The 23,970-nt window shown below is 36.4% G+C and overlaps 1 protein-coding gene and 1 pseudogene across 34 annotated transcripts in view; one reads left to right on the top strand and one right to left on the bottom strand.

The window, feature by feature from the left end:
• RALYL (RALY RNA binding protein like) overlaps positions 1-23,970 on the bottom strand; it is a 730,553-nt gene that overhangs the window by 90,263 nt on the left and 616,320 nt on the right. The window lies entirely within an intron of this gene.
• On the top strand, positions 1,487-2,392 carry LOC100615063 (glucosamine 6-phosphate N-acetyltransferase-like; annotated as a pseudogene).

The raw sequence follows: 23,970 nt of genomic DNA, 5'->3' as shown, positions 1-23,970 counted from the left end.
ATATCAAATCTTTAATTTACTGCTTCAAATGGGGCATTGTATTGAATCTGGTGTCTTAAAGAGTTAACTGGTATTTTCCATATTAATCTCTTCTTATTATAATCTATAAATGTTTCTTAGAGGTACTTTCCTTCTGAATATTATTAAGAAAACATTTTATCTAATATTCTTTAGTTTCTAGAAAAAAACCTTATACTCAAAAGTGAGTCCTCTTTGAGCCCTCAAAATATTGCTCTGTTTACTTGTACTGAAGAATTTGTGAACTTCCATTTTTTTTCCTCATTAATTCTTTTTTGTTTGGTTAGGTCAATATTCAATGTTTATATTGATATAACCATCTAAATATTATTTACAGCTGAGGAACATACTGTGCAATGATTATATTTCCTTCTTGTACAATCATTGTTTACTTGGCACTTATAATGGTCTACTTTTTTCATTCTTCCTGGAGCATTCCACTGTCCTGCTGCAACCGAGACTGGTTCTCTTTGGGTCTGTTACAAAGCTGTCATCTTGGTACTTCTCTTCACCAGCCACCTTGGGGACTTCCTTCCCTTTTGTGTTAGACCCCCACCCCCCATTTTTTCTGTTAGTTCGATAATTTTGGTGAAACAACCTTTACATTTCTTAGAAATAGCTTGTGAATAATTATATTTCTGAAAATACAGTTGATTCTCATTATTCATGGATTCTATATTTGCAACTTTGCAAAATTTGTTTGTGACCTCCTAATTAATACTCGCAGGGTTTTTATGATCATTCAGAAACATGCATAGAGGGTAAACATTTTGAGTTACATGTTCCTAGATGAGGTCCAATGAGGTGACACTGCCTCTTTGTTTCAGTTCATACTGCAAATAAGCATCTATGTTATGATCTATTTAGTGCCTCATTTTTCATATTTTTGTGCTTTTTCTTGGTGATTTTGCAGCTTAAAATGCCCCCCCCCCCAGTAAAGTGCTGGAATGCTGTGATGTGTCTTATAGAGAAAATATGTGAGCTTCTTTAGATGAGCTTCCTTCAGGCATGAGTTGTGCTGCTGGCTGTGAGTTCGATGTTAATGAATCAACATCACATATTGATATAACATACGCTAAAGACATGGAGTCTTTAAACAGAAACAAACAGCAAGTTTATGTATTGATTGGTTGGCAAAAATGTTGTGACCAGAGGCTCATAGGGATCTAGCCCTCTATTTCCGCTAGGAGCAATGGTTCAGTATTTGCTAACTCAGTGTTCGCTGTGACTTTACAGAATATAACTTCCACAAATAACAAGAGTCACCTGTATCTTTTAAGTCTTTGTGCTTGATTGACAGTGTGTTTGGTTTGATTGATTCTCTGGGCCTTCCGGCTGGAAATAATCTTCCTTCAAAATTTTAAAGGCACTGAGGAGGGGCTGGGGGTTGGGAAGTGAGAGTGGGACCTGGTGTCCTGGGGGGCATAGTGGGCCTGCCTCAGGTTTATCAAACAGACTTACTGGAAAGATGAAACCTCATGAAACTCCTGTTTGACCCAAGTCTACTTAAAGAAGTGGACTGGAATCAGAATACAGCTATATATGCTCCAGTTATTTCACCAACACATCTCCCAGAAGGCTTGGTTTAAGGCCTCTTTGTCTACTGATGATATGGTTTGGCTGTGTCTCCACCTAAATCTCATTTTGAGTTGTAGCTCCCATAATCCCTGCATGTCATGGTAGGGAGCCAGTGGGAGGTAACTGAATCATGGGAGTGGGTTTTTCCTGTACTATTCCCATGATAGTGAATAAGTCCCAGGAGATCTGATGGCTTTATAAAGGACAGTTCCCCTGCACATGCTCTGTTGCCTGCCATCACATAAGATGTGCCTTGTTCCTCCTTCACCTTCTGCCATGATTGTGAGGCCTCCCCAGCCACATGGAACTGCGAGTCCATTAAAACTCCTTCTCTTTATAAATTACCCAGTCTCAGGTGTTTCTTCATAGCAGTATGAAAATGGACTAATATAACTAACCTAGGGTTTTTTTTTTTAAGGTAGTGGGTCAGCGAACTGCCACTGGAGTTGTCAACCTTGATAATGTATAAAGCATTTTGAGCATACAAAGAAATCTGTGGTTCATTATGTTACAGTTGTGGAAGATGTGACTCGGTGACAGTGTTGCCATGACAACTCTGATAATAGTACATAAATTCATCCTTTCCTGTGCTAAGAGAGAAAGAGTAGATGTTGTTAGCAGTGAATGCAGAGGAAGACAGCTTGGCAAATTGTTATCAACTTGTAGTTTGCTAAGCAAGAAACTGAACTGTTATAAGATTATTCTTGAATGTCTACCACAAAATGTTGGTTTTTACAAAACATTTGGATACATTGGATCTGAAGAAAACTACATATGTCAGAGGTTTCTAAAGTAAAAATCTTTTTAGAAAGACAATTGTCAAAGGAGCTAATCCTACAAAGCTATACTCTCCCTGGAGTTAAAATGTTTTGTTGCTGTAGCCCAGTGACCTCCATAAATACTGGCTTGAAAAAAAATTATAATACTGCAAATATAATGACATTTTAGAAGATTACCTTGGGCTGATGGGATATGCTGTGAATTTAGATTACAAAAGAATATTATTAAGGGGATGATTTTTACCCAAAGGGATAACTTGAATCTTTTCTTGCATTGCATTTTTCTAGAGTGTGGCTTCATTTCTTGGTAGTCAAGAGTACTGACAGTAAAGAGTTCTGTATCTGCTATCTGTGCTGCTTATTTTTAAAAAGATATACATTTAATAGGCTGTTTCTTATCATATGCATAAAATTAATTATTTTTGTTTCAAATAAACATATCTAAATACACAGAGAGGTATAATTTCCCACATATTAAATTGTATAAATTAGTTATTATACAAATCTAGTGCAGTTCAACATTTGTTGATCCTATTATGGACAAACAACCTGGCCACGCCTTTTAAAGAAGCAGAATAAATGAAAACTAACTTATAAAATGTGAGGAGATTCAAAGTAAAACAATTTAAATGTTTTACTAAAAGTTTATATAGTTCTATGTCAGTAAAAATTACCAAGTGGCTTATCTGTGAAATATATTAATAATTATTCATTTGTTAAAGATACCTATGAACAAATTATTGCAGGACATCTAACGTACTTTTTAACGGTAAAATTGGGAAATCTCAACGTATGTATTTCTACTTCAATTTTTCTTTTTATCTAAAGCCTCTCTTCTGAATAACATTTTCACCAAAAAATGGAATATTACAAAATTGAGTGGAATGCGATATTTAATAAAATATATTGTACTGGATTTGTCATACCATAAAATTTTGATGGAAGCTTTTCTTTTTAATGTGGTTATAATGGCACTGTTATTCTGGTAACTATCCTGTTTTGATTTTATTGATTTTAATTATTTTAAAAGTTGAAGTCAGAATTAGATAATTTACTGGCACTAATCTTGAGCATTCCAAGTTACAATAAGTCTATTCATGTAATCAAAAGACATTTAAAGGCATTCTTCTATTGTCTGCACATTCTAATCTTGAAAAATTTGATGTTATTCTCATTCTTTGTATGTGGCTTTTATTCCTCTATTTAGACATTTAAGGTCTTATATACAGTAAACTCTTTTAGTTTGGGTCATCTTTCATTTATTGTGGTGAGCATATTTTATTAGAAAACTCGTATCTTTCAGTTTTAGGATATTTTCTTGTATTCTGATTGAATAATGTTGTCCTCTAAGTTTTCTCTTTGTGAAAACACTATTAGCTTGATATTGAACCCCTGGAGCAAGGGTCTGATTGTTTAAAAACCTTTTCTTTACTATTTTCCATCTGTTTATCTTTTTGATCTTTTAAGTTCATATTTCAAGCTTTTATTAAATTTTTCATTTCTGCTATAAGGTTTTTAATTTCTAAGAAGATTTTTCTTGTTCTTCATATATTCTTTTAAGTAATACTTTTAAATGTAGATACATTTTCCTATTGCTAGGGGCATTAATTATGAGTTTTTTAGTATTTTTGTTTAGTTTTGTACTCTCTATATTTCCCCTATTTCTGTGGAAATCTGATTTTCTCTGGGATTTTCGTCCATGTTAGAGTATTTCCTCAAATGTCTGGTGATTCTTTCCTTGTTGATTAGGTTATATTTCGGGGCAAGGCATCAAAAACCTGGCTGTCAGCTTTGTGAGTGTGTGTGTGTGGGGGGGGGGCGTGGGGGTGTGTTTGGGCGTATGTGTGTGGGTGGGTGTGTGAATGAGTGTGTAGATGTACATGTGGGCAGGGCTTATCGACTGGTGGGCCTTATTGGAGCGTGATGATGAAGGGTCCTAGTCGTTTACTGGGCATGTCAAATGTCAACATTTGATTGTCTTTTGGGATGACTAATTTCCTCAGAGATGATAAACTGCTAATTCCCAAATAGAGAGCAGTCTCATACTGGCCTAATATTAAAAAATGATGACATTTTTGGTATACCCTAGTATTTTAAATTTTTCATTAAGCTACTGGTAAAATTTTTTTCTCAACTGCAAAGCAAGAGCAAGAGAACAGGCTGGAGTATTAGGAACTTATGTTATTTCTGATACCCAGCAAACATTTCACATACATTAATTTTCCTTCCAATAGTGAGCTCTATTGCAAAGCAAAGAAAGCTCCTCGTTGAAGGCATGCATTTTTTTTTTTTTTTCTGATTCAGGGGATACATGTGTAGTTTTGTTACTTGGGTGCATTGTATGATGCTGAGGTTTGGAGTATGATTGATCCCATCACCTAGTGAGCATGGTACCCAACAGTTTTTCAAACTTCCACCCTCCCTCCCTTTCCCCCTCTAGTAGTTCCTAGATTCTGCTGCTGCCATCTTTATGTTCATGAGTAGCCAATGTTTAGCTCCTTGTTATGAGTAAGAACATTCAATATATTTTTTTTGTTCCTGCATTAATTCACTTTGGATAATGACCTCCAGCTACATCCATGTTGCTGCAAAGGACATAATTTTATTATTTTTCATGTCTGTGTAGTATTCCATGGTGTATGTGTACCACGTTTTCTTTTTCCAGCCCACTATTGATGGACATTTAGGTTGATGCTATGTCTTTGCTATATTTTTGTTTTTTGAGATGGATCTTGCTTTATCTCCCAGGCTGAGTGCAGTGGCACAATCTTGACTCACTGCAACCTCTGCTTCCTGGGTTCAAGCGGTTCTCCTGCCTTGGCCTCCCAAGAAGCTGGGATTACAGTCATGCACCACCACGCCCAGCTAATTTTTGTATTTTTAGTAGAGATGGGGTTTCACCATGTTAGCCAGGCTGGGCTTGAACTCCTGACCTCAGGTGATCTGCCTGCCTCGGCCTTCCAAATTGCTGGGATTATGGGTGTGAGCCACCGCACCTGGTTGTGTCTTTGCTATTGTAAATAGTGCTGTGATAAACATGTGAGTGCATGTGTCTTTTTGGTAGAACATTTTGTTTACTTTTGGATATATACCCCGTAATGGGATTGCTGGGTTGAATGATCATTCTATTTTAAGTTCTTTGAAAAATCTCCGGACTGCTTTCCACAGTGGTTGAACTAATTTACATTCCCACCAACAGTGTATGAGTGTTCCCTTTTCTCCACAGCCCTGCCAACATCTGTGGTTTTTTATTTTTTTAAATAATAGCCATTCTGACTGCTGTGAGATGGTATTTCATTGTGGTTTTGATCTGCATTTCTCTGAAGATTAGTGATGATGACCATTTACTCATATGTTTGTTGGCAGCCTGTATGTCTTCTTTTGAGAAATGTCTGTTCATGTCCTTTGCCTTCTTTTTAATGGGGTTGTTTTTTTGCTTGATGATTTAAGTTCCTTAGAGATTCTGGATATTAGCATTTTGTCAGATATATAGTTTGTGAATATTTTGCTCCCATTCTGTACGTTGTCTGTTTACTTCCTTGATAGTTTCTCTTGCATGCAGAAGCTCTTGAGTTTCATTAGGCCCCACTTCTCAATTTTTGTTTTCATTTTGATTGCTTTTGAGAACTTAGCCATGAATTCTTTCCCAAGGCTGATGTCCAGAATGGCATTTTCTAAGATTCTTATAGTTTGAGGTCTTATATTTAAATATTTAATCCAATTTGAGTTAATTTTTGTATATGGTGAAAGGCAGGGGTCCAGATTCATTCTTCTGCATATGGTTAGCCAGCTATCCCAACACCATTTATTGAATAGGAAGTTCATTCCCCATCGCTTATTTTTGTTGGCTTTGTCAAAGATCAGATAGCTGTAGGTGTGTGGCTTTACTTCCAGGTTCTCCATTCTGTTCCATGGGTCTATTGTCTGTTTTTGTACCAGTACCATGCTGTTTTGGTTATTGTAGCCTTATACTGTAGTTAGAAGTTGGGTAATGTAATGCCTCTGGCTTTGTTCTTTTTACTTAGGATTGTTTTGGATATTCAGGCTCTTTTTTTGGTTTCCTTTGAATTTTAAAATAGCTTTTTCTAGTTCTGAGAAAAATAATGTTGGTAGTTTGACAGGAATAGTGCTGGATCTATAGGTTGCTTTGGGCAGTCTGGCCATTTTAAAGATATTGATTTTTTCCAATTCATGAGCCATAGAATGTTTTTCCATTTGTTTGTGTCATGTATGATTTCTTTGAACAGTGTTTTGTAGTTCTCCTTGTAGAGATCTCTCACCTTCTTGGTTAGATGTATTCCTTGGTTTACTGACTTATTTTTTTTGCAGCTATTGTAAATGGGATTGCATTCTTGATTTGGTTCTCAGATTGAACATTATTGGTATATAGAAATGCTACTGATTTTTGTACACTGATTTTGTAGGCTGAAACTTTACTGAAGTGGCATATCAGTTGCAGGAGCCTTTTGGTGGAGTCTTTGGGGAATTCTAGGTGTAAACTCTTGTCATCTGTGAAGAGAGATAGTTTATTTTCCCATATGTATGACTTGTATTTTTTTCTCTTGACTGATTGCTCTGGCTAGCATTTCTAGTACCTTGTTGAATGGGAGTGTCAGAGTGGGCATACTTGTCTTGTTCCAGGTGTTAGGGGGAATGCTTCCAGTTTTTGTCTGTTCAATATGATGTTGGCGGTGGGTTTGTCACACATGCCTCTTAATATTTTGAGGTATTCTCTTCTGATAGAAGGCATGCATTTTTTAAAATGAAGAAAAAATATAGAGAAGCTGAAAGAAGGAGGAATAGAGAGAGATAAAGTAGAGGGAAGAAGTAGGACAAGGAGAGAATGAGGAGAAAGGAAGAGAAGAGGAAAGAGAGAAGAAAAGAAGGAGAGTGAGAGGAAAATAAAGAGGGGTCAAGGAGGAGAGAGAGAAAGTAAGAGAAGAAGGCAGAGGTGGGAGGGGTGAGAAAGGGAGAGGGGAGTTGAAGAAAAGTTAAAACATATTCAGGGCTTTCTAGTCTCCCTTGATATAGTCATTGTTTAATTTTCCAGGCACGTCATCCAGGGTCTCTTTTAAGATAAATGGTGCTACTACCTATCTCCAAAAAGAAACTAAACCCACCTGGCTTTGTGTGCCATTAGGTACCACTAGTCCCACAGCCTTTTATTTCCTCTCTTTCAAGAGTCTTCAAGGAATGACTTATGTTACAGATATCTGTTCATTTTTATTTTATCTTCTTCAGCAGATTAGAATTCCCAAGCAATGCCTTATATTATAGACACCAAATTATTTGTTTTGTCCTGTTCATTAGATTACTACCTCCCCAAAGGCAAAGATGTAGTCTTGTCTAGGGCTTCCTGGCTTATTGCGGTAAAGAACCAAATTTTTATTTTTTATTTAAAATATTTCCAATCTATCACAGTCTGATACTTTTGTACAAAATCATACATTTTGATATCATATAACATGCTATAACGATAGCATATAAACATGCTACACATTTTAAAATGCTTACTCCTACTTTCTGAAATGAAATGGTAAAAACAATTCATTGATTGGCACTGCTTTACTGAATCCACTATGAGATGAAGCAGCAGTTCAGTGCACCTCGCATCTTGCTTTGCACCTACCAATAAAACGTAAATGGAATTTTGCACTGAATAAATTTTATCTAAATATAACTGAATTGATATTCAAAAATAACAATAAAGATACTGGAAATAGAGTCTTGATTAGAATGAAATGGCATCATAAGATCTACTTCCTGTTTTTAACCCCTGATTTGTAGTTTGGTGGGTACTGTTAGGCAATTAATGATGCTTTTAAAAACAATGTGCATTGCATAATTTTTGAAGACATATTGTTAGTTAAGTCTAAATGATTTTGATACTACTCTTCATCTTACATTGCCAAAATAAATGTCTAAATATTTTACTAAATTCCCTATCAATGATGATTTGGTGTTGTTATCTTTGTAATATGGAAGGAAAGCTCAATTTTTAATCACAATAGTAGGAAACTATCCCTGTCTAGCAGGCTAGTTTAGAACAGCAACTGACATTATTATCATATAATATTTTGCACATACACAGTGCCCTTCAAATGTTGAATTGATGCACTTAATGAAATTAGACAGTTATTCTTCACAGAAAGGGCAGCAATGCTATCAAATCCTTTCGCAAGAGCTTCAAATGAAAACCTGGCAACTTAAGAAAATTAGGAATGAATGCTTTGATTTATTGGGCAATCCCTTAATTTGTGACTTGGTGGCTTTACATGGGAATTTGGAGTGCTTAGCCTGCCATGGGCTGGATAATCAAAGGCCCATGATTTACAGAACACATCTTTAAAATAACTTCTCTAGAGAACCTCACTTTTAAAAAGGCTTTCAAGACTTTTAGTATCCAATTGGGCTATAATATACACTTAACTGAAATACCACTTGCATGATATGATAATTTAGCCAATATCTGGAAGAAATGTCTCAACAAGTGTTTCATCTTTTATATGCTTTTAATTGAAGCTAAGGGGAAACTGTAGTTGGTTGCCTAACACTGAATAAAACTACAAGCACATTATTTCATTTTGAAGTTGAATGTGGCCAGCAGCTTCTAATGGTATATTTTGAATGTGATCTAGTGAAATTTTTACTAGGGAAATAATAACATTTCTAAAAACATGAAACATTTGAGGATTGACTTTTTATTTTAATATCTACCTTAGTTAGCATGCCAAAATATAGCCACTCAATGTATTTTTTCTTCCTGATAAGCTCTTAAAGTATAAGTGATGTGTGGCTTTTGCTAATAGTTGGCAGCTATTGATTATACTATGATAGCTGACTTGTTCTGCAGAATAAAGTAGAAAATCCTTTTGAATCAAAAAGCATTTCTGTACTTTGAAAATGTCATTAAAAGCATTGAAAAGGTCACATTTTGAGATTGATAAAATAAAGATCAGTCACTCCTGGCTGGATGAACAGAATGTGATTGGGAAGTGAGGCTTTAAAACTGTTGCTAGCACTTTTATAGTGCAAATCTGGGATTCACAATAGCTCTAAAAGCAATAAATAATTTTTTACATACATGATTATTTTCCTGAATAATTAAAGCTATTATTTAGACATTCAAGTGCAGATGAAACTCAGAAGAAAACATGAGGTGTTAAGATACATGAAGTTGCCAGCTTTGTAAGCAAAAGTCCCAGACTGGACTCACTCCATTCCAAAATGGCTACCAATATTCTGTGTTTATTTATGGAGATATCATCATGTCTCTGTATCTCACTTATTCAGCATTAAATGAATGATGATATCTATTTTGTCTTTATGAGAATCAGTAAAGATTCATTGAAGAACACAAAATAAAGGATAGTCAATACTTTGAACTGTCTGAAATAAATGCTGTTTAAACTGCCAAAAAATTATTTAGATAATCAAGTATTATTTAATTGAAAATTCAGTCTTCAGTATATTTAATGGAGCTAAAACAAAGAGAAATGAGTTCTCTTCAAGTAAGCTTAATTAGCTTTCTTTGAGATGAGTTGAAGGTAGCCGAGTGAAATCAAAGCACTTATTTTGCATTATTTTTAGTGATTATTTTCAGGACTGATATTAAAAGTATATGAGACTAAGATCTTATTTTAAATTGAAACAATAACAACTCTCTTCGTGCAGTATTGATTCTACATATGACATCTAATCTTAGCCACCATTTCTATTTTATTCATATACACATTCAGTAAATATATCTTTCAACAGTCTGACTATATGATTACCCTTTCCAATGTGGCTTGACACCTTAAAAAACTCATGTTCCAATGAGAACACATGGACACAGGGAGGGGAACATCACACACCAGGGCCTGTCAGGGGGCAAGGGGAAAGGGGAGGGAGAGCATTAGGACAAATACCTAATGCATGCAGGACTTAAAACCTAGATGACAGGTTGATAGGTGAAGCAAACTATCATCGCACATGTATACCTATGTAACACACCTGCATGTTCAACACACATGTCCCAGAACTTACAGTAAAATTAAAAAAACAAGACAAAACAAAACCAAATTCATGTTCCTTGAAAACAGTACTGGTAACAATAAGGCAACAGTGCTGGCTGTGTACATTAATGCACCTCCCAAAGCTTTGTTTGTTTTATATGTGATTCTGAAACATCACTTAAGGTTAGTTCTTTCCCATGAGTGAGAGCTTATGCATGTCAAGTTTACTGATTCATTTTCTTATGTAGAAATATTTGATGTCTATAAATTAGTTTGGCTAATTTAGAGTTGCATGCTATGAAGTGGTCATAAATCCTTCATAGATTTTAAAGGGTTTCTCATAAGACTTGCTTTTTAAAAATAAATAAATGGTGAGGATTGCTACAACCAAGAGTTCAGAGGGTACAGTTAGATTATTTAGAGAATATTTAAGTTAAGTTACAATTTTAACAACATTTTATCTTAGAAACACAGCCTAAATGACATCAAATTGTTACTGGGTTGAGTGGATTTAATGATTGAACAGGTTCTCTCTCTCTCACTCTCTAATAGATTGATTTTTTAAATTCTATAATTTATTGTGATGAAAGATCTCATCAAAATTTTTTGGGGGCAGGGTTGCCTATGATATATAATGATACCAATTTTTGAAGTAAAACTGATATGAATTGTGATATTTGGTTTAATGTGACACTTTATTATATGAATAAATTAGATAGTGGTAGAAGTGCTGATAACACTCTTTTGAAATATCATCAGCTATAAAGTACTGCACCACTGCTTTCTTTATAAGCAGAACTTAAATAAATCTATTTAATGATCCTATACATTTTCTTCCCTCCACGTAACACTATATTGCTGCCTGCTATAACCTGCAATTGCTTCCTTTTCCCCAAGGAGAACATTTTGCTGAAGAAATAAAAGCCATTTCAGGCACAATCAGCCCCTCTGTTTCCTAAGACATTTTTTTAATTGTAAAAGACTGAGGGAGACTCTTTTTGATGACTCTACTGTATTTTACTATTGAACAGTAATGAGTGCCTACTTCTTAAAAATGCATACAGGAGCCCATGCATTCAACACGCCACTGTCAAAATATGCACATACATGATTGATTACCCAATTTACTGGTGATATTGTATATGCCATCATAGTGCAGTTTAAATGATTTTGACAAGTACAGAAAAGTGTCATTGACAGGTGCAGAAATAAATGATGGGTTTAAGCTTTCACATGTTTTTACAGCATTTCACTGACTGGCAGGTTGATAAATTAAAATTACAGTTGTAGCATCAGGCCTGAAAGCACAACTGCTTTAGATTACAAAAATAGTGCTGTGGAAACTTTGTGTACTCTCCAGAGAAGTAGCCTGGAGGGCTTTGGGGAAAAAAATGAAGCAAATGCAGTTGGTAAAGAAATCATTAATTTTGTGGTAGCACTGTCTGAGTCTTTAAAGAAAACGCAAAAAAGTAGATTTTTAGAAGAAAATTGGCTTTATCTCCTTATCCCTTTTTCCCTGCAGACATAGAGAAAATTGAAACCACATCATCAAAAGACAGGCATTGAATTGGCCATTAGTAATTCCATGATGTTAGATGGGCATATTTAAAGCTTGGGGACAATTTCTTGTTAACCTTCCCTTAGTTTCAACACGCATGGATTTTAGCTTGTCATGCTGTCACCATGATCCCATCAAGTCTAACTGAGAAAACTTTAAGACACCACTCACTCACTGATTTCGACATTCTTAAAGAAAATGCTATTTCATCAGGCATTTTCTTTACATTCTTATTTCATTCTATTCAAGTCCTGCATCTTTTCAAGTCATGCCTGAACTTCTGCAACTGCTTTATAAGTGGCTCACTTTGGATAATATCACTCTTCAGTTGAAAGCAAAACAGCCAAGCAGGTATACATCATTGAATGGCTCCACTTCACCCATAGAATGAGCAGAAAGCTCCTTGTATTAGGATAATTTCTCAATACAGATTCTCCCTGAATTTGCCAATCTTATCTTTTGTCTTTTCCTGAATCTTCCTAGCTCACTAGACTGGAATGTCTGATACGCTGGGTATGGTGCCTTCTCTGCTGCTACTCATCCAACTTTGTCTCCCAGGAATGCCATTTTAATAGCTCCTTATTGAATTCTTACCTCACCTTGAAGAAAAACTCAGGTCCTACTTTTGTCTTGGAAATTTTCCTAATAATCTGACCAGTTTCTTTAACTTCTCGATTCCTAAATGCTTGATAGACAGCTATCATTTGATGGCATTAATATAAATCTGCTTTTGCTTTTATGTGTTCTGCTACCAACCATCCCTAAATCAGTATTGCTTTCCCTCTTTCATGTTCCTATTATTAAAGTTTTCAATATTGTACTCCATATTTTATATCACTCTAAGTACAGCCTGGAATTGTCTTCCTGTCTTCAGGCTGCTGTTTTGTTTTTTTCTTGTCTCTCTTCCTCAATGATCTCCCCTAGTAAGGCAGTCTGTCACTCCTGTGCTGATTTCACTCTCTTCTGAACTGAGAATTGGATTCTCTTAACACTTCTAAAATATTCAGTCCTTTGGATTCAATTGGTTAACATTTCTGCGATTCAGTGAAACTTTAGAAAAGATTTATAACTTAATTGCTGCATAGAATGTTTTTAATAATTGATATTTATTTCCTGTTTACGATGTGTCAGACACTAAGTATTATCACATTCATAACAGCTGTTAAGAGTTAGTTATGACCCAGCATGATGGCTCATGCTTGTAATCCCAGCACTTTTGGAGGATGAGGTGGGAAGATTGCTAGAAATCAGGAGTTTAAGACCAGCCTGTCCAACACAGTGAGACCCCCCGTTTCTAGAAAAGATAAGAATTAGCCAGGTGTGGTGGCTCATGCCTATAGTTCCAGCTACTTGGGAAGCTGAGGAGGGAGGATCACTTGGGCCTGGGAGGTTGAGGCTGCAGTGACTGTGATTGCACCACTGCACTCCAACCTGGGAGATGGAGTAAGACCCTGTCTCAAAAGAAATTAATAATAATAATAATAATAATAAAAGATTAGTTACTACCTTAAGTGAGCAAATGGAGACTCAGGAAAGTTAAACAAATTGCTAAAGCCATCTGTCTAGGAAGTGACAGAATAGGATTCAGAGGAAGGAAATCAAATCACAGAACTTGGGCTCTTAAAGCAAGTGGCTAATACTATAATAATATATAGCATCTGTTACTAAATATGAGGTTTCCTACAAAACCTGGATAAATGTAAAATAGTGTGAGTCTTTAACCTAATAAGAACGTCAAGGTTTAATAAAGTTTTCATAACAGCAGAAGTATATTGAAGATCTAAATTCTACTTCAAGACTGGAAAGAAAAGGGAGAAAATCAACCTCAAGGAGAATGGGTTCGCAAACTACAGCTGTTAGCAATTATAAGGTCATTTTTGGATGCAGGGCAAGCCTTGTTGCCCTGACAGTATTTACTCTCTCGTTTGGATTTAGTAGAATAGATCCTGTTCATCTCAAAGGACTTAGGAGATCCAGGCTTGGCTGGTCCATGCTTAGCTCACACATAGTCAGTGCTTCAATAGAGATAAATATAATAATTCTGATATTTTTATCATTGATGTATTCTTTTTATTTCTTTTTATAATTTTAAAATTTTCTAATGTTAACTTTAGTGGGTGCATAGTAGGCATATATATTTGTGGGGTACATGAGATATTTTCACACAGGTATGCAATGTGTAATAATCACATCAGGGAGAATGTGGTATCCATTCTCCCAAGCATTTACGCTTTGTATTACAAACAAACAATCCAGTTACACTCTTATAGTTACTTAAGATGTACAATTATGTTATTATTGACTATAGTCACCCTGTTGTGCAATCAAATGGGTCTTATTCATTCTTTCTAATTTTTTTTTTTTGTATCCATTAACCATACCCCTGCCCCTGCCTCAGTGATGTATTCTTGAAGATCTTACAACCAAACCTGGGAAATAATATATTGTGAGATAAGTCAATATAACTTTTAAATTGTTCTGAGTTATTTAAATTATTCTAATACAGTGAACAAAATCTGAAGTTTTTTTTTAACCAATGTAATAAGCATCCTCATATAAAGCTACTTATGAAAAAATTCATCAAATGAAAAATTGGTATAAATCGATATTTAATTTCAAAATACAACTAATTCATATTAAAGTCTTCTTTAAAAGTTCAACTTCATGCTGAAGAAGAAGAAATAATTCATGTGGACAGTTTCCTTTGGTGCTGTGAGTGTATGCTCAAAGTGGCTCAGTGTCTGCAAGGTATCAACAGTCAGTGCTTGAAGAAACTTCATGCATTTTTTGACATGTAACTAACTTTAAAATGGAAATCTCAGTCTTCAAATGAAGGATCGTTGATTCCTTCTCATTTGTATTTTCATTAAAAAGTTGTAATAACTTTTTCAAGGCAAGACTGGTTTTAAACTAAGATTTATATATTAGAATCTTGATGATCACTCTGTGCTTATTCACCTTTCTTTTTTCTTTTTTTTGAGACAGAGTCTCTCTCTGTTGCCAGGCTGGAGTGCAATGGCATGATCCCGGCTCACTGCAACCTCTGACTTCCCGGTTCAAATGATTCTGCTGCCTCAACCTCCCGAGTAGCTAGGATTACAGGTGTACGCCACCACGTCCAGCTAATTTTTGTATTTTTAGTAGAGCTGGGGTTTCACCATGTTGGCCAGGATGGTCTGGATCTCCTGACCTCGTGATCTTGATCTGCCTGCTCGGCCTCCCAAAGTGCTGGGATTCCAGGCATGAGCCACCGCGCCTGGCCTTATTCACCTTTCTAAATGCAAACTTGATGCCTGTTTTCTCTCAGCTTATTTCCAAGATCAGAGTCTATCTGATGCAGCATTGAAAGGAAGCATTCTCCTAGCAGAATTTTATTATGTTAATTGCTCTAAAATATAATGTTTCAAGGATGATTGGAATATGAGCCACCAAACTTAAGCCCTCCATTAAGAAACAAGGTTGCTTACCATCTTAAAAAATGTTAAGATGGGCAAGAATTTTAATGTTCAAATTTATTTTATAAATATATTTTATTTATAATATAAACATTCAGTATTATGTATTTATAATAAATTTAAATATATTTAATAAATATATAAATAGTAAATATATAAAATACTTATAATAGTTTAAAATAGAAAATATTAATATTTAATAAATAGACATTTATTAAATATTGAATTTATATTTAATATTTTGAAGTTTAAAATTTATTATGATCCCAGCCTTAGGTCTAAGATGACATCAGAATGAAGCTATATGTACTTCTGCATAGGCAGTGTGGAGGCTTCCATGGCATATATTCTGGGCTCTTTGCATCTATCCTGGTCTCTGTTGAGTGAACTCCAAGATAGTTCTAGTTCAATGTGGCTGCCTCCACCACATGCATTTAAAACAGGGAGGGATTGTGGGACATTATATTTTGAAGATTTTCTGAAGGGATTCCAGAGAGAGATGATAAGTGTTTACAATGACAACCTGTGCATGTGTGTATGGAAAACAATGGAGGGGGATGAAAGCACCTTGTAGATCATGGCTCCCAGGCCCCACTGGTATCAGAATCACCTAGGTAGCGTTGGAAAACACTGCATCTGTTGATCTACCTGCACAAACAGAATCACACTTGGGATGACCTTTCATGCCTCACTCTAGGTGTATTAGAGGGAAATTACATTAAATGAACAAAGAAGTAACAACAGGTTTTTTTTCTCCCCCCTCAATGACATTATTTTAGAAATCATTTCCTGGTGCATATGAAGAAAGTTCCTTTTGTATCATATATATAGTTGCAGATCAGAGACCTGAGATTTCACTCAACTTCTTTTCACAACTCCATGATCTTTCTCAGTAAGGAAATAATTTCTTGTAACTTTCTTTGACAGTTTTTTTTTCCACTGCAATATTCAGATTGGGTCTATGTTGTGACCAAACAATTTTATTTCAAAATTAGTACAGCATATTTATCCAGGGAAGAATTTGGTTCCCCAATTTATATTAAGATGAGATGCATATTAAAAATGTATCAATATTTCTACTTAAAAAATTTAAATGACAATTACTAGTATTCATCATTAAAATCTGAAACATCTGTACTCATAACTCATTTCATGACAATTTTTATCTTTCCCCATTATAATAACTTCTGTTGGTTTTTATAATGAAACTTCTTTTGTTTTTTTATAATGTAACTCAAAGCACTGCCTATAAAAATGGAGATTTATTCTATGAACTATTTTAAAGCTTTCTGATTGACTCTTTAGAACATGATACATAAATATACCTTCCAGAATTGTAATAATAGCTAACATTTATGAGCAATTCTTATGTGTCAAAAACTGTGCTAAATGTTTGATATAAATTATTATCATCTAAATCTTTTAATCTCCATTTCGCGAACCTGAAGCTTGAGAGTTTAAGTGGGGAGATGGATAAAGCTGGAAACCATCATTCTCAGCAAACTATCGCAAGGATAAAAAACCAAGCACTGCATGTTCTTACTTATAGGTGGGAATTGAACAATGAGAACACTTGGACACAGGAAGGGGAACATCACACACTGGGGCCTGTCATGGGGTGGGGGAGGGGTAGCATTAGGAGATATACCTCCTGTAAATGACGAGTTAATAGGTGCAGCACACCAACATGGCACATGTATACATATGTAACCTGCACGTTGTGCACATGTACCCTAGAACTTAAAGTATTAAAAAAAAAAAGTAATTGCCTAAACTAACACATCTAGCTTGTAAGTGTCCAAGCCTATGAGGGTGAAAGCAACTTTCACCAGTGCATATTAACAAATACTTTAAGACACTGACAGGCAGTGGACTGAAGTATGCAATATTTAGCAGTGATTTATTCATTAATATAATTCACACATTTTTATTGAACATAGAATTAAAATTAATGTGAGTGAGGTGTGCTGTGGACAAATTCAATGTTACATACTCACATGTCAACTGATGTAATAAACCATATACCATGCACTTATTCTGACATGTGACTATGGATTAAAAGTCATAAATTTGATCATCACAGAGGAATGGGAGGCAGGACCAGACTGCAGTTCCCACTCGGACAGACAGAGCAGCGTGCAGAGGCTCGCATGGTGAATTTTAGCTCCAGATCAACTGCAAGAATGAACCAGCAATCCCAAGAGGACCCACAGACCCTCTGAAGGAGGCAGAGTGCTCCTGCAGGACCCAGGAGACATCCCAAATACTGTGAGTGCCCCAACTGCAGAAGTGGGAAAGGGAGATCCTCCTCTCCCGAACACACACCCCCGACTGGAGAAACTGAAGGTCTGTTTGTGGCAGAAAAGTTTCCGACCTTATCTGGAGCTGAGTCAATTTCAAGAGCTGAGTGAAATACAGGGATAGAGGAAGCAGTGGGAAAGGCCCCGGGAGCTCGCCGGGTCTTCAAGCAGGCCATTCCTGCCTGGCACCACAGGGATCCATCAGGAGGGTGGCCAGAGGAGCGGGGGAAAAACACCACAGGCAGAAGGAAATCTCCAGCTGAACTTTGTAACAACTTGAAAGGGGCAAGAAGCCTCCTAGCCAAAATTCAAGGGAGAGCGGGAATCCAGTGTGCAGACTCCACAGGCTGGGGAAGAACCAAACCCTTTTCTTTCGCAGCTGGGAGACAGGTAGCCTGGGGCAAGTTCTCAAGCCTGGCTCACCCACTGCCTGCAAACCAACTTGGGGCTGTTAGCGGGGGCATGGTGGGAGTGAGACCTGCCCTTTGGTTTGCATGGGAGCTGGTTAAGCCCTGTGACTGCCAGTTTTCTCCCACTTCTCTGACAACCTTCATGATTCAGAAGAGGCAGCCATAATCCTTCTTGACCTGGGAACCTCATCTCCGTCCCCCACAGCAGCCACAGCAAGACCCATCGAAGGAGAGCCTGAGTTCGGACATGCCTAGCCCTGCCCCCACCTGATGGTCCTGCCCTACTCACCCTGGTAGCTGAAGACAAAGGGCATATAATCTTGGGAGTTCTAGGGCCCCACCCACCATTGGTTCCTCTCCATACTACCACAGCTGATGCTCCCTGGAAAGTGCCACCTCCCAGCAGAAGGCCAACCAGCACAAAAATAGAGCAATAAACCACCAAAGCTGAGAACCCTGACTGACAGAGTCCATTTCATCACAGGACTCTGCAGACAACCCCCAGTACCAGACTGGAGCTGGGTGGACTTGCTGGGTGGCTAGACCCAGAAGAGGGACAACAATCACTGTAGTTCGGCTCACAGGAAGCCACATCTACAGGGAAAGGTGGAGAGCACTACATCAAGGGAACTCCCTGTGGGACAAAAGAATCTGGACAACAGCCTTCAGCCCTAGACCTTCCCTCTGACAGCGCCTACCCAAATGAAAAGGAACCAGAAAACCAACTCTGGTAATATGACAAAACAGGCTCTTTAACACCCCCAAAAATCACACTAGTTCATCAGCAATGGATCCAAACCAAGAAGAAATCCCCGATTTACCTGAAAAAGGGTTCAGGAGGTTAGTTATTAAGCTAATCAGGGAGGCACCAGAGAAAGGCAAAGCCCAATGCAAGGAAGTCCAAAAAAAGTGAAGGGAGAAATATTCAAGGCAATACATAAAGAAACAAACAATAAAAAATTCAGGAAACACTGGACACACAGAAATGCAAAATGCTCTGGAAAGTCTCAGCAATAGAAATGAACAAGTAGAAGAAAGAAATTCGGAGTTCAAAGACAAGGCCTTCGAATTAAACCAATCCAACCATGACAAATAATAAAGAATAAGAAAATATGAACAAAGCCTCTAAGAAGTCTGGGGTTATATAAAATGACCAAACCTAAGAATAATCGGTATTCCTGAGGAAGAAGAGAAATCTAAAAGTATGGAAAACATATTTGGGGGAATAATCGAGGAAAACTTCCCTGGCCTTGCTAGAGAACTAGACATCTGAATACAAGAAGCACAAAGAACACCTGGGAAGTTCATCACAAAAATATCATCACCTAGGCACACTGTCATCAAGTTATCTAAAGTTAAGATGAAGGAAAGAATCTTAAGAGATGTGAGACAGAAGCACCAGGTAACCTACAAAGGAAAACCTATCAGATTAACAGCAGATTTCTCAGCAGAAACCTTACAAACTAGAAGGGATTGGGGTCCTATCTTCAGCCTCCTTAAACAAAACAATTATCAGCCAAGAATTTTGTACCCAGCGAAACTAAGCATCATATATAAAGGAAAGATACCATCTTTCTCAGACAAACAAATGCTGAGAGAGTTTGCCAGTACCAAACCACCACTATAAGAATTGCTAAAAGGAGCTCTAAATCTTGAAACAAATCCTGGAAACGCATCAAAACAGAACCTCTTTAAAGCATAAATCACACAGGACCTAGAAAACAAAAGTATAAAAGTTAAAAAGAAAAAAACAAAACCAAGGTATGCAGGCAACAAATAGCATGATGAATGCAATGGTACCTCACATCTCAATACTAAACATTGATTATAAATGGCCTAAATGATTTGCTTAAAAGATACAGAACTGCAGAATGGATAAGAACTCACCAACCAACTCTCTGCTGCCTTCAGGAGACTCACCTAATATGTAAGGACTCACATAAACTTAAAGTAAAGGGGTGGAAAAAGGCATTTCATGCAAATGGACACCAAAAGTGAACAGGGGTAACTATTCTTATATCAGGCAAAACAAACTTTAAAGTAACAGCAGTTAAAAGAGACAAAGAGGGACATTATATAATGGTAAAATACCTTGTCCAACAGGAAAATATCACAATCCTAAACATATATGCACCTAACACTGGAGCTTCCAAATTTATAAAACAATTACTAATAGACCTAAGAAATGTGATAGACAGCAACACAATAATAGTGGGGAACTTCAATACTCCACTGACAGCACTAGACAGGTCATCAAGACACAAAGTCAACAAAGAAATAATGGATTTAAAGTTTACCTTGGAACAAATGGTCTTAACAGATATATACAGAACATTTCATCCAACAACTAACTGTAGAATACACACATTCTATTCAACAGTGCATGGGACTTTCTAAAACATAGGCCATACAATAGGCCATAAAATGAGCCTCAATAAATTTAGGAAAATTGAAATTATATCAAGCACCTCTCAGACCACAGTGGAATAAAAGTGGAAATCAACTCAAAAAGGAACCTTCAAAACCTTGCAAATACATTGAAATTAAATAGGCTGCTCTGGAATGGACATTGAGTCAAAAACAAAATTAAGATGGAAATTTAAAAATTCTTTGAACTGAATGACAATAATGGCACAACCTATCAAAACCTCTGGGATACAGTAAAGGTGGTGCTAAGAGGAAAGTTCATAGCCCTAAATGCCTACATCAGAAAGACTGAAAAAGTACAAACTGACATTCTAAGGTCACATCTCAAGGAACTAGAGAAACAAGAACAAACCAAAACCAAACCCAGTAAAAGAAAGGAAATAACCAAGATCAGAGCAGAACTAAATGAAATTGAAACAGAAAGAAACAATACAAAAGGTAAATGAAACAAAAAGCTAGTTCTTTGAAAAGATAAATACAACTGATAGACCATTAGCAAAATTAACCAAGAAAAGAAGAGAGAAAATCCAAATAACCTCATTAAGAAATGAAACAGGAGGTATTATAACTGACACCACTGAAATACAAAAGATCATTTAAGGCTACTATGAACACCTTTATGCACATAAACTAGAAAACCTAGAAGAGATGGATAAATTCCTGAAAAAATACAATCCTCTTGGCTTAAATCAGGAAGAATTAGATACCCCGAACAGACCAACAACAAGCAGGGAGATTGAAATGGTAATTTAAAAATTACCAACAAAAAAATGTCCAGGACCAGACAGATTCACAGCAGAATTCTACCAGACATTCAAAGAAGAATTGGTACCTATCTTTTGATGCTATTCCACAAGATAGAGAAAGAAGAAACCCTCCCTAATTTATTCTATGCAGCCAGCATCACCCTAATACCAAAACTAGGAAAGGACATAACCAAAAACGAAAACTACAGACCAATATCCTTGATAAACATAGATGCTAAAATCCTTAACAAAATACTAGCTAACCAAATCCAACAACATATCAAAAAGATAACCCACCATGATCAAGTAAGTTTCATACCAGGGATGCAGGGATGGTTTAACATAACATATGCAAGTCAATAAATGTGATATACCACATAAATAGAATTAAAAATAAAAATCACATGATAACCTCAATAGATGCAGAAAAAGCATCTGACAAAATCCAGCATCCTTTTATGGTTAAAACTCTCATCCCTCAATGTAATAAAAGCCATCTATGAAAAACCCACAGCCAACATAATACTGAATGGGGAAAAGTTGAAAGCATTCCCTCTGAAAACTGGAACAAAACAAGGATGCCCACTCTCACCACTCCTCTTCACATAGCACTGGAAGTCCTAGCCAGAGCAACTAGACAAGAAAAAGAAATAAAGGGCATCTAAATCAGTAAAGAGGAAGTAAAACTGTCACTGTTTGCTAACAATATGATTGTTTTCCTTGAAAACCCTAGAGACTCCTCCAGAAAGCTCCTAGAATGGATAAAAGAATTCAGCAAAGTTTCTGGGTACAAGATTAATGTACACAAATCAGTAGTTCTGCTACACACCAACAGTGACCAAGCTAAGAATCAAATAAAAAACGCAATCCACTTTACGATGGCTGCAAAAAAATTTAAAATACTTAGGAATATACCTAACCAAGGAGTCAAAAGACCTCTACAAGGAAAACTACAAAACACTGCTGAAAGAAATCACAGATGACACAAATGGAAATACTTCCCATGTTCATGGATAGGTAGAATCAATATTGTGAAAATGACCACACTGCCAAAAGCAATCTACAAATTCAATGCAATCCCAATCAAAATACCACTATCATTCTTTACAGAATTAGAAAAAACAATTCTAAAATTCATATGGAACCAAAAAAGAGCCCGTATAACAAAACAAAGACTAAGCAAAAAGAACAAATCTGGAGGCATCACACTACCTGATTTCACACTATATTACAAGGACATAGTCACCAAAACGGCTTGGTACTGGTATAAAAATAGGCACATAGACCAATGGAACAGAGAAGAGAACCCAGAAATAAACCCAAATACTTAACAGCCAAATGATCTTCGACAAAGCAAACAAAAACATAAAGTGGGAAAAGGACACCCTATTCAACAAATAGTACTGGGATAATTGGCAAGCCACATGTAGGAGAATGAAACTGGATCCTCATCTCTCATCTTATACATAAATCAACTCAAGAAGGATTAAAGACTTAAATCTGAGACCTGAAACTATAAACATTCTAGAAGATAACATTGGAAAAATGCTTCTAGACATTGGCCTAGATTTCATGACCAAGAACCCGAAAGCAAATTCAATAAAAACAAAGATAAATAGTTGAGACTTAATTAAACTAAAGAGCTTTTGCATGGCAAAAAGAAGAGAGTGAACAGACAACCCACAGAGTGGGAGAAAATCTTCACAATCTATACATCTGACAAAGGACTAATATCCAGAATCTACAATGAACTCAATCAAATCAGTAAGAAAAACACAAACATCCCATCAAAAAGTGGGTTAATTACATGAATAGACAGTACTCAAATGAAGATATACAAATGGCCAAGAAACATATGAAAAAATGCTTAACATCACTAATGATCAGGCAAATGCAAATCAAAACGATAATGCAATACTAGCTTACTTCTGCAAAAAATGGCCATAATCAAAAAATCAAAAAACAGTAGATGGTGGAGTGGATGCAGTGAATAGGGAACACTTCTACACTGCTGGTGGGAATGTAAACTAGTACAACCACTATAGAAAACAGTGTAAAGATTCCTTAAAGAACTAATAGTAGAACTACCATTTGATCCAGCAATCCCACTCTGGGTATCCACCCAGAGGAAAAGAAGTCATTATATGAAAAAGATACTTGCACATGCATGTTTATAGCAGCAGAATTCGCAATTGCAAAATCATAGAACCAACCCAAATGCCCAACAATCAAAGAGTGGATAAAGAAATTGTGGTGTATATTTATATGATGGAATACTAATCAGCCATAAAAAGAAACAAATTAACGGCGTTTGCAGTAACCTGGATGAGACTGGAGACTATTATTCTAAGTGAAGTAACTCAGGAATGGAAAACCAAACATCGTATGTGTTCACTGATAAGTGGGAGCTAAGCTATGAGGATGGAAAAGCATAAGAATGATACAATGGACTTTGGGGACTTGGTTGGGTGGGAAGGTTGGGAGGGGGGTGAGGGCTAAAAGACGACAAATATGATGCAGTGTATACTGCTTGGGTGATGGGCGCACCAAAATCTCACCAATCACCACTAAAGAACTTACTTACATCTTCTCACTGAAAAAGGTAGCAGAGAGCTACATACATGCTTTTATTTTTTTGAGACGGGGTCTCACTTTGTTGCCTACACTGGAGTGAAGTGGTGCGATCTTGGTTCATTGTAGCC

The sequence above is a fragment of the Pan troglodytes genome, chromosome 7, assembly GCF_028858775.2.
Source record: "Pan troglodytes isolate AG18354 chromosome 7, NHGRI_mPanTro3-v2.0_pri, whole genome shotgun sequence".
Lineage (NCBI taxonomy): Eukaryota > Metazoa > Chordata > Mammalia > Primates > Hominidae > Pan > Pan troglodytes.
The sequence above is the reverse complement of the archived record's forward strand: the minus strand, read 5'-3'. Positions and strand labels throughout refer to the sequence as shown.